Raw genomic sequence first — 12,949 nt, 5'->3', positions numbered from 1 at the left:
AAGTCTTTCAGGACATCTCCCCCGCTACCCTCCTTAAACGGAAAAAAATTACACCTATTACGAAAGTACTACGCGATGAGGGAGTTCGCTATCGCTGGTTATACCCGTTTGGCCTGATGGTGATCCGCAATGGCGTCCCACACACCCTGCGGCAGCTGGAGGAAGGGGGGAGTTTCCTGGCCAAACTCGGGCTGCAGGATAAGGCCCCTGCAGAGGCAGCTACTGAGTGTGCAACCCCAGACCCAACATGGAGGGAAGCTGGGAAATCTAACAAGAACCGACAGCCTCAGAGTCCTAAGTGAGGAGGGCTGGAGGCAAAGGAGAAAACACACAACAAAAATAAAATTAAATCGTTAAAAGAAAATTTACCCACGACAAAAGGGTAAACCGGCTCACCTGACATTGTCATAGTTTACACAGTTTACAGCGTTAAGGCTCTAATGTTGAGAGCCGTCTGGGGAACCGGTTGATCCAAGTTACATTTACCTCCAAGCCGCCTCCGCAGCCAAGCAGCAGTGTTCCACGTCTGGCGGCCATCTTGGTTCCTCTCCGACTGATCATTTGGCTGAGGGTGGTACCTGGTGACGTCACAGGGAAGGAACTGAAAAATCCCGCGAGAAAACCTGCAGGGAGACAAACAGGACCCTCCAAGATGGCGGCGACACTGACCAAAGGGGGAGGAGCCGCAGCGTAAGCATACGGAGGCCGAGAGGAGCGCTGGAGAGACCCGAGGAGGAGGATGCCCGGGACTAAGAGTGACACGGGGACACACCAGACTGGGAGTGTGAGAATGGAGGGAAGAAGGGGGAGAAGGGAGGGAAGAAGGGGGAGAAGGGAGGGAAGAAGGGGGAGAGGGGAGGGAAGAAGGGGGAGAGGGGGGGAAGAAGGGGATGATGGGGGGGAAGAAGGGGGAGAGGGGGGAGAAGGAGGAGAAGAGGGGGGGAAAGGAGGAGAAGAGGGGGGAAAGGAGGAGAAGAGGGGGGGGGAAAGGAGGAAAAGAGGGGGGGAAAGGAGGAGAAGAGGGGGGGGAAAGGAGGGGAAGAGGGGGGGGAAAGGAGGAGAAGAGGGGGGGGGAAAGGAGGAGAAGAGGGGGGCTGGGAGTTAGGCACAGAAAGATTGCATGTTGACTGCATGATGAAAACAATTGCAAGGCCCCAGAAGGGGACAACGGGAGGCAGAACAAGAGGTCAAGGGGGACCGAATAAAAGCTATGGGGGGGGTTTCGAGTTAGTTATAGGGTGGGAGGGGAGCTGGAGGTAAGCTCGGTTACTTAGTTAGGAACGCGAATAAGTTGGGGGGGGGGGGGGTTTGACGGTAGAGTCAGTTCTTTAGAAGTGCTAGAGGATAGCTCATGGCAAGAGATACCACGCACATAATGGTACAATTTGTCTGCCGGCGGGGGCTTAAGTCTGGCCGTCGCTGTGCGTCTACAGACTCGGGCTGGGGCGGATGCCCAGGTAGCCGAGAAAGTCCTTGGGAGAGGAAGGAGCGGAGGAGCCCTGTGGAGGGGAGGAGGGAACCAGGGGCGCTGGAGGAGTTCCACCTTCCCGAAGGCAAGGTGGGGGCGGTGGTCTGGGACCATTATTGCCTCACCCACATTGCTGTTCATATCAATGTTGTTTTTTTCCCTTTATGTGTCCTGTGTCCCATATGTGTTCTCCCTGCCCTTCCCCCCCTCCGGCCAAGGAGGCAACCCGCTGACATTGAGCGCACCGCTGTGCACTGCAGAGAGGCTGAGTACTCCCGGGGAGCACCGGACACCCCAACCTAAGACACACAGGACAAGAGGTGAGAACACACGCACCTCATGTCATTAACATTTATCTCACACAACGCCAAGGGGCTGAACTGCCCACATAAGCGAAAAATAGCGCTCACTGACTATAAACGTAAGGGTGCGGACATTGTTTTACTACAGGAAACACACATCAGCACCACCAGTTTCCCCAAATACTTTGATAAGCAATTCAGACAAGTTTACTTAGCGTCCGCAAGGGTGAAAAAACGCGGAGTAGCAATACTGATACATAATAGGGTGTGACTGGTGGTGGATGAGGTGAAGAAGGACAAGGAGGGTAGGTTCCTGTTACTCACAGGGTCCATTAACCAGCAACCGATCACGATCGCCGTAATATATGCCCCTAATGGACAAGACCCGGCCTTCTTCGCTTCATCCTTTGAAACTATCCGCAAACACGCTAAAGGCGCATTAATCATAGGGGGAGACTTCAACACAGTATCAAACGCAGCCCTAGATCGCTCAGGTCCCTACAGACGCCGGACGGATCCTGGATCCAGGGCCCTCGAACAGGGACTGCGGGATCTTCAGCTGGTCGACATTTGGAGGGAACTCCATCCCCTCACTAGAAACTATACTTTCTACTCGCACCCACACGACTGATTTAGTAGAATCGATTACTTCTTTGTCTCTAGTAGACTGGTCCCAAAGATCGCCCATGCGGGAATCCACGATATTTTGTGGTCCGATCACGCACCAATAGAGCTACGGTGCACACAGATAGGACTGGACAGGCCAGGAGCAAACTGGAAATTAAATGAATCCCTTTTAAAAATCCCGGATCTACAGATCAGGATTGGGGACGAAATCCAAACATTCTTTAGAGAAAACAAAGGAAGTGTTAGCTCCCACATAACCCTCTGGGAGGCACACAAAGCAACAATAAGGGGGAATCTGATCAGTATTGCGGCCCGCAAGAAAAAAGAGAGCAACGCTAAAATCAGGAAAGAACACTCGGAGCTAAAGACACTGTGGGATAAATATAAAATCACCCCAGACCCTGCCACCCGCCAACTGATTGGCGACGCTCAGACTAAACTAAATCTACTCCTGGCCTCTCAGGCGGAGAAGTCGTTAAGTTGGTCTAAGAGAAGATTCTTTGAAAAAGAAAACAAACCAGATATCCTGCTGGCTAACATGATTAGCGCTAAAACCAGTAATTATAATATCCAGGCCCTACGGCTGGAGTCAGGCGACACCACGGCCAACCCAAAAAAAATTGTAGCGGAGTTCAAAACATACTACGCGAAACTATATGACGGGGACAAAGTAGCCCATTCGGCTGGCACGGACAAAGCTCTGAAAGATTTCTTGAAGAGCTCGAATCTACCGGGCCTGAGTAGGTTGGACAGAGAGGCAATGGGTAGTGACTTTACAACGGAGGAAATATTGGAGGTTATCAAACACCTAAAACCCTCTAAAGCACCGGGTCCCGATGGTTTCTCGAATCTTTATTATAAGAAATTCGGAAAATTCTTAACCCCGTTCCTTCGCAACATGTTTAATCAAGTACTGGGAGGCACCCCTTTCCCCCAACATATGCTCCAAGCGTCCATCTCGGTAATACACAAACAGGGAAAATATCCGTTGGACTGCAAAAGCTACAGACCAATATCCCTGATTAATTCGGACATTAAAATTTACGCCAAACTCCTGGCCAATAGATTGGGTTTCATCCTACCCAGACTGGTGCACCCAGATCAAGTCGGGTTTGTCCCGGGTCGACAGTCTTCAGACAATACTCGACGAATCATTGATCTGTTAGAAATAGCCAATGCCAGATCAATACCAGTTATGGCGCTCAGTCTGGATGCAGAAAAAGCGTTTGATAGGATAGAGTGGCCATACCTTGAGGCCACGCTTGGAGCGTTTGGGATGGGAAAGAAATTAACAAAGGCAATTTTCGCCCTCTACGAGAATCCGTTGGAAAGGGTTACCCACCAGGGGTTCGTCTCGGACCCCTTCCAAATTAAGAGCGGAACAAGACAGGGCTGCCCGCTCTCCCCCCTCCTCTTTGCTTTGTGTATGGAGCCACTGGCCACCCACATACACGACAGCAAAGACATCACGGGTATAGACATTGGAAACCAGTCACATAAGGTGGCACTCTATGCGGATGACGTGTTCCTGACTATATCTAGACCCCTTACCTCTCTGCCAAACCTTTTTGACCTGTTGGGGAGATTCAACAGGATTTCCGGATTCAAAATAAACCAGTCCAAATCTGATGCTATGAATATTAATCTCCCCACGCACACGGAGAAGCTGATCGCCATAAATTTCAATTTTAATTGGCAACCGAAAAATATTAGATACCTGGGGATCAACGTCACCAAGTCTTATAATACGCTATATCAGGCAAACTATCCCAAATTGGCACAGACTTTGAGAGGGGACCTCAAAAGATGGTCCACCCACAATATTTCGTGGATCGGAAAGATCCACTGCGTTAAGATGAACCTGCTTCCACGCATCCTATACCTCTTCCAAACCCTCCCAGTGCCGATAGGATTGAAGGATTTCCTCTCACTTCAATCAGCTATAGATAAATTTATCTGGGGAGGCAAGAAAGCGAGGGTGGGAAAACAAATTATGCGTAAACGCACGGAAGCAGGAGGGCTGGCGGTACCTTGTTTGTTGTCCTACTACAAAGCGGCGCAATTATGCCAAATCGTGCAATGGCACACGAATCCAGACTCAAAGAGATGGGTCGCCCTAGAAAAGAAGCTTTGCTCCCCTGTGGCTCTGGAACATTTAATCTGGCTCCCCAAAAAGGCACGGATTAGTGCCAAAATGCTGCTATCCTCCATGACCAACTCACTCTCGGTTTGGGAGGCCACACGTATGAGATGTAGTCTGACCCATAAAGCGTCAGGTATGACCCCACTTTGGGATAACCCACTTTTTGCTCCGGGCCGGACCAGCGCAGACTTTACTATCTGGAAAAAAGGCAAAATAAACAGGCTAATAGATCTGGGGGGAAAACGAGGTGTTCAGACATTCGATATACTTAAAGAATACCAAAACATTCCCAACGCCGAGTTCTTTAGATACCTCCAGCTCAGAGCGTTTTATCAATCAATGCAGCCCCACATCCCAATGACGAATTTTGAAAAGCTCTGTCGTTTGGGGACATCCACCAAGGGACTCACATCGCAGATGTACGGGGAAGTGATCGGTTCTAGTAAGACAGTGACGGACAAAACAGGATACATGATTAAGTGGGAAAAGGACTTAGGGGAGGAAATTGATGTAGAGGAGTGGACAAAAATTGTGACGGCGACTTCAAAAAGCTCAATGTGCACGACTTTGAGGGAGAATGCATATAAAGTTATGATGAGATGGTACCACACCCCCACTAAATTAGCTAAATTTCTGCCCAGCTACTCCCCATTGTGTCCAAGACAATGTGGACAACAAGCAGACTTGCTGCACATGCTGTGGTCTTGCCCCAAACTTACGCCGGTCTGGGATTCAGTTAATGATTGGCTGAATAGGATCCTCGGCACATCCACCCCCGTAGACCCATGGCGGTTCCTTTTGAACAGGCCGAAAAAAGGTCTCTCCAGGGGAGCAAATAAACTGGCGGTACATTTCGCAACGGCGGTGAGGGGGGAGATCGCAGCACGTTGGAAACAAAATGAAATCCCAATAATCGCAAAGATCAGGAACCGAATTTGGTCAGTTTGCCAGATGGAGAAATTGACGAGTCTGGTCAATGACACTGGCACAAATTTCTTAAAAGTCTGGTCACCATGGTTGGCACAGACAGACATACAGGGGGTAGATAGGGCCACGATTTGGCATTGATAGACGTAAAATGCATTCTGCCTTAAATGGCCCTGAGACACCTCAACGGTCCACGAGCACACGCAGTTCATTGGTGGACAGAGAGTGTGAGGTACACCGGTTGCCCACCGGACTCTCGGTTTTCTCAGATGCAGAGAGCCAGCGGTCACACGTTTAGAAGCGGAACCTGGGCCATTAGTCTATGCAAAAATGTCACTGAAATGTTTGCAGCATGTACCCAGCATGTACCCAGCATGTGCCCAGCATGTACCCAGCATATACCCAGCATGTACCCAGCAGTGTCCAGCATGTACCTGGGTCTTGTTGGTGATACACTGGCGACACATTTTATTCGAGCTCGGCTAGTCCCACGAATTCGGGTATACCCGGGTGTATTGAGGTTTGTGACTGTTTTCTGCCCGAGTGCATTGAGGTATTATCCAGGCAGGGATTGAAGCATTTTATTCCCGCTGGCTGCAATACTGCACAGTATATATATATATACTGCATTACAATTCATGAATTTATGCCATCTGGTAGACACGCGAAGCATTGCAGCCTATTAAATCCTAATCATTATCATTTAACAGATCAGCCGCCCGTCAGCCAGGCATGAACCCAGGCTGGGAAGGCAAACACAACGGGGCTTGTCAGAGGTGAGGAGCGGCGCATTCCAGGTATCTGCCAGGTACATACTGGGTATTTGCTCGAATAAAGTGTGTCGGTGCAGTAGCTCCATATTTTCCAAGGCAAGTTTTAGAATACTCGTCGGTGCACCTGTACATGTCACACACTATCTAAACTCATTGTGAACAGTCCCAGACGCTATTAACTCTGCTTTCTTTTCCAACCTTTACTGAAAATGTTTCCTTACTTTAAGTTAATATTGCATGAAAAGTCATCGTTATATCTCTTGTATGTAATCACTTTATAGATGTGGGCTTCAGTGTATAATACAGATGCAGCCGACTCAACAAAATGCACCAGCGGGAGCAATAACCTTTGCTATAGCTGCTAGCTTATTTATCCTTTTTTGCACAGTAAAAAAAAGACCTCCACATAAAGTGTTACATTTATTTACAAAATGTTGGTGGAGAAAGTTGACCCTTAAATATATGTTTTTATCTACATATATGTGCGTGTCTGGCCAGAAGTAACAGCATGTACAGGTGTCTCTGAATCTGACTGTAGGAGCCAAAAGGACTTCCCAATAAAGGTTTCAGCCTGACCTGATTTAACCCCCACGGGAAGTCTAGACTCCTGTTCCATTATAAGTGCATACTGCAGCTCCTTATTTTCTTCATTTTTGCAATTTGTCTGTTTTGTATCACTGGTTCATTATATTGTACGATGCTTTGTGTAACATTGTGGTGGGAAGTGGCTCAGTGCGTTACCACACACAGCCAGCCTGGTCACCCCGTAATGTGTCACGTTTATCCTGTCACTCTTTGTTCCTTTGTATCATAATCCCAAGGTGGTTTTGATCTAGCGTGCCTGTTACCGCTGCAGCCAAAAGGCTGCTGCTGCTAAGACAGGGTGTCTGGGACAGTATTCCTGCTTATTTCTCACCCCGCATTCTCTGGAGGCCTGTCTGATTAGCCAGTTGTTTAAAACCATGTGCACAATGATTGGCTGGCTACTTGAAACCTTGGTCCTTCTTGATTGGCTGGCTATTTAAAACCACTGTCCTTTTCAATCGGCCACTTAAAACCCCTGCATGCTCTGATATCGAATCCCAGACATACTTCATTGATCCCAGACATACTTCATTGATCCCAGACATACTTCATTGATCCCAGGCATACTTCATTGATCCCAGGCATACTTCATTGATCCCAGACATACTTCATTGATCCCAGACATACTTCATTGATCCCAGACATACTTCATTGATCCCAGACATACTTCATTGATCCCAGGCATACTTCATTGGCTGATTCAAAATCCCGAGCGAATATCCTGTAGGCTGCACACTTGAAATAAGCGAATCCACCCAAATCTGCTTCCCGGATTTTCACGTATGTTACTCCCAAAATCCGTTTCACTGTGTAAAATCCACAAACGGATTTGGGCGGTTTTAATCTGCTCGGATTCATTGATATCCGCCATTGGATTCAACCCATGGACAGCTTTGTAGAATCCAATCCGCGGATTCAGAAATGTATAGAATCCGCCATCGGATGTCTGGTTTCTACAAATCCATCCACGGGTTGTTGTATTCGTGGAGTATATTAGTAATAAGAATATTAAATCCACAAATTGTCAATCGCCCTTTTTGACATTGATCCACGGAAAAAAGGAACCGGACGATCCGCTGCGGATCCAAATTCGCAAAAAAACTAATTCACCCACCTCAACTGGACATACCCAAAAAATGACTGTTTTTTTCTATATCCCCAGCTCATATGGACAGTTTTCAATTCAAAGCTCTGATTGGCTCATTAAACAAGTTCTGGCTTTAACACAACACAGGGCAGTCCGGAATATTTATTCAAGATGTCCACCTACTTCAAGCGGATTTATTTTGGGATAAGCTTTGCACTATCACAAGCCTCACATTGAAACTTAACCCCCAGAGTTCTAGGATCTAGGAAATTGGATTCCCTTTCTACCTACAGTAATCACCAATCTCCAACAATTTTCCATATGACCGCACAGACATAAAACTTTTGCTCTGAGGCACACAGCTTTGTGTGGCCAGTCTACCCATACATTTTAGATTTCTTTGTATCCTCTTTCACTGTCTGTATTGTTGACCTTTTCGTATACTGTTACCCTTGTCCATGAAACCTATAGTAATACTCTTACTTTTAAATAATATAATCTAGCAATTGTATAATTATATTTGTCTTGGCTCTGTTTACCCTGTTTGATGTTTCAGTTTGGTTTATAGGTCACATAAAAGTTTGCTGAAATAATTACTTAGCAAACTTAAGGTATCCAAGATGTTTATGGGGAGCGCAGATATATATGTGGAAAGAAAAACACAAGCAAAACAGTGCAAATATGTCGTTCAAAAGCTGGATATTCAGTGAGTTCTTAATAGAATCCAGAGAAATTTGTACTTACAAATTTCCAAATATACACTTGTACTGCTGCGGCACAGTTTATTCGAGCATTTGCCCGTTCTGTGCCGCAGCAGTAGCCTGGCGCGCGCCCGAGTGTGACGGGCGCACGCCGAAGCAGCGGAAGAGCGCCCTCCGATCGGGGCGCTCTCCCTACCGCTGCCGGGTCCGCCGGGTCCCCCGGAACCCCCTGCCGCTGTCCCGCGATCGTGGGACACCAGGGCTCCCTCGGGGAGCCCCTGGACACGCGTGCAGGGGGCGCACGCTCCCGATGACGCGTGACCGCGCGTCTATGACGCGCGGCACGCCGAGGGGCGGCCACTAGCAAGCCGGGAGATTTCCCGGCTTGCGGTACCGACCACACTTCAATAAAGTGTGTCGGTAGTGTACATAAAGGTTTCTTTTATCCCGAAACAGCAGCTTTCACCAAGATTTGTATATATATGTATATACTGGAACCTTATCAGAATAGAACAGAAATACAGGACATAGCGCAGACTGTTCAAATTTTATCTTCTTAAAATACAAAGTATAAAAATGCACTCACATTTTACAAAATATAATCACGCATTTAGGATATAATATCTGCACCAACAGAACTCTGCTTCCACAATCTGTATGGCGTGTGACGCCTGCTCTCACGTGTCTGGAAGGGAATCCCTCAGGCTGACTGGAGAACAAGCTGTGTGCAGACTCCTGATTAAACCTGCATAGGTGAAACGCGTAGAGTGTAATCCAGCATCGGGTAGCAGAGGGACACACTAGCTGAGACCGGTCTGCACTACCTTTCCTGACTCCACGCTGTTAGAAGGCGCCTCCTGGAGACGTGACGATCGGAGTGACGTCAGAAGTGGACATACCCAAAGACATCTGTCGGCACACAGCTCGTTCTCCAGTCAGCCTAAGGGTTTCCTTTCCAGACAGGTGAAAGCATATTACTTGGATTTTAAAAAGGCAGAGTTAAATAAATTGAGTACTTTCACAAGGAATAAATTGAGATGAGATTTTTGCAGGGAAAATTTGGAAGATAAATGGGCGGTCTTTAACACATTGATAGAAAAGCACACTTATCAGTGTATAGCTTTGGGTAAGAATGTAAAAGAAACAAGCCTAAACCACTGTGGCTAAATAAACAGTTAGGGGAGGAAATGGAGAAGAAGTGGCAGGCATCTAGATTTTTGAAGTCAGAAGGGATGGACTCATCATATCAGAATTATAAGGAATATAACAAAAATTGCAAAAGGGCAATCAAATTAGCAAAAATGGATAATGAAAAAAGGATTGCCATAGAAAGTAAAGTCAACCGTAAAAAGTTCTTTAAGTACCTCAAGAACAAAAAAAATAGATAAGAAAATATAGGACGCTTTCAGTGTGAAATGGGCAGGCAGATTATTGGAGATAAAGAAAAAACAATTTATTTGCCTCTGTACTGTATTTAGCAGGGAAGAATAAATTGCAATAGAAGTGCCGCAGGAGAAAGCCAAAACCTCTATATTTACAAACAATTGGATAACTGAGGTAAAAGTTCATAGGCGGCTTGATAAAATTCAAGAAAATAAGGCACCTGGCCCCGATGGCATACATCCAAGGGTTCTGAAAGAGCTAAATTACGTTATAGCCAAACCATTACATTTAACATTCAGGGACTCCATTTCCACAGGCTCAGTACCACAAGATTGGCGTAAAGCAGACGTGGTGCCGATATTTAAAAGGTGAGCTAGATCACAACCAGGGAATTACAGACCTGTAAGCCTGAAATAGTATATTAAGGAAGCTACTTGAAGATTTAGTACAGGATAATATTCAGGAATACCTAAAGGAAAACAGAATTATTAGAAATAGCCAGCATCGATTTATGAAGGAGAGATCATTCCAAACTAACCTTAGTTAGGTTGGCATCGAGAGCAAAGTCTCCATCTTTGCTGATGATACTAAATTGTGTAAGGTAATAGAATCAGAGCAGGATGTAATTTCTCTCCAGAAGGACTTGGATAGACTGGAAACGTGGGCAGGTAAATGGCAGATACGATTTAATACAGATAAATGTAAGGTTATGCATTTGGGAACTAAGAATGAACAGGCTACTTACAAATTAAATGTGGATAAATTGGGGGAATCCTTGATGGAGAAGGATTTAGGGGTGCTTGTAGACAGCAGGCTTAGCAATAGTGCCCATAGTTATGCAGTAACTGCAAAGTCAAACAAGATCTTATCTTGCATTAATGTTTCCCCCACAAAATCGCAGATAGGGACCTTTACAGGGTGTATGGTGCATATACCTGCTGGCAAGAGGAGGGCTAAGTCATCTGCCGATGGCAGTGGGGACCCAGGACCAGGCTTCTGGGGTTCATACAGGGAAAAGGGAGACCAAAAAGCGCACCAGCACAAACGGAGCAGGAAGAACCCAGGACAAAAAAATGATTAAAAGGGCACTTTAATGTGGCAAAAGACCCATCCAATGCATTTCGAACGTCGCAGCGTTCGTTGAAAAAGAACGCTGCGACGTTTGAAATGCATTGGATGGGTCTTTTGCCACATTAAAGTGCCCTTTTAATCATTTTTTTGTCCTGGGTTCTTCTGCTCCGTTTGTGCTGGTGCGCTTTTTGGTCTCCCTTTTCCCTGTATTGCATTGAGTGACAAAAAGTGAAAAAGAAAGTGCGCAACTATTAAATAATACCACACACGTGAAGTGATAATACAGTGATATTTAAAGTATATATTACGTGACCTAGTTATCAGATTGGAGCGTCTGCAGCTGTGGTAACGGGGATGGCTCAGAGCACCCCCTAGAACATAAGAGAAAAACACAAAAAACACAGCGCACAACGCTCATAGTGCATTAAAGATATATTAAACCAACAAAATAATAAGGTAATTATTGTGCGTACATCAATATAATTCAATCAAGCATTTAGGGTAAGTTACCCATCCACCAACAGTGCGACCTGGATCAGATGTCATCAACAGGGATCATGCACCACACCGTGGACCGGATCTGTTGTCATCTACAGGAACTGGAACAGGTGAGTAAATCCCAGATATTGAATGGGTAAGAAAGGGAGTCCTTTTAAATGTCCCCGGTTAAAATGAGCAGTGTCCAGCCACTTGCGGCTCAATAGGGAACGGCCGTATCCCGCGGTCCTCGCAACGGCTGGTCTCTCTCCTTCTATCCACCGCACTAGCACTTCCGGGTTGTGACGTCAGTGTAGCTCGCGTCGCGTCACAGATTTTAGCCGGTTGCTGGATCGGTATAGAAGCGGGGCAGGGGAGAGTCCAATCACACACTATCCAACGCGTTTCGAAACCGTGTAGGTTTCTTCATCAGGGATTGAAAGAATGGAGAAATAGCTAACCTTAAAATACCCCACGCTAGCAGCCCATTGGTCCGTCACACGGACGTCCCATCCAATGGGATAGCGAGAAGGGGGGGGGGGAGTATGTCCTTACTTAAAAAACTATCAACAACAACTTTATTCATAGATAGCATACAATAATGTAAAGAACAATTCTAAAACAAAAGAAAAAAGTGTTAATGCATCATGGTATATTAAAAGATTATTATCTAAAAATATAAAAATATACATATATAGCAATATTAAACAAATGGACATTGTATGGAAAAGAAAAAAACCCTTATACAGAACTTTCTAGAGAAGAAGCATGAGCTATCATTGAACAAACATGTATACCAAAATCCAAACCTTGGCAAAGGTGCATGGTTTAAAGGAGCTTTCATATGAAGTCCCAAATGGTTAAAAATTGTTAAAAGTTCTTCCACATATCAAACATATATATATGGATATTCATATTAATAGATACATTAAAAAATATGTATATTAAAAATATATATACACACGTATATTTAAAAAAAAAATTTATATACAAAATGGGTTTATATAAAAAATGTTTAATAAGCGGAATAAAATGGACTAGACCAATAAGTTTAATAAAGGGACCAAATATCAATATCCTCGTTTAAACCCCCTGGTTGTAACGTGTTCAATTTATGTATCCAGAAGGTCTCTTGTTTTGATAATTCTTTAACTCTATCCCCTCCCCGTCTATTCCTCTCTATAAACTTAATACCCTTAAATAGAACAGAGGAGGGGTCCCTATTGTGGTGTAGTGCATAGTGTTTGGATAGGCTATGTTGCATATATCCTATTCTTATATTTCGCAAATGTTCTTGAATCCTTACTTTTAACGGACGCTTCGTGCGTCCCACATACTGTAAGGAGCACGGACATTCTATTACATATACTATATGGTCTGAGTTGCATAAGATAAAATCAGTAAT

The sequence above is a fragment of the Ascaphus truei genome, chromosome 6 (genome assembly GCF_040206685.1).
Source record: "Ascaphus truei isolate aAscTru1 chromosome 6, aAscTru1.hap1, whole genome shotgun sequence".
Lineage (NCBI taxonomy): Eukaryota > Metazoa > Chordata > Amphibia > Anura > Ascaphidae > Ascaphus > Ascaphus truei.
This window is presented reverse-complemented; position numbering follows the sequence as displayed.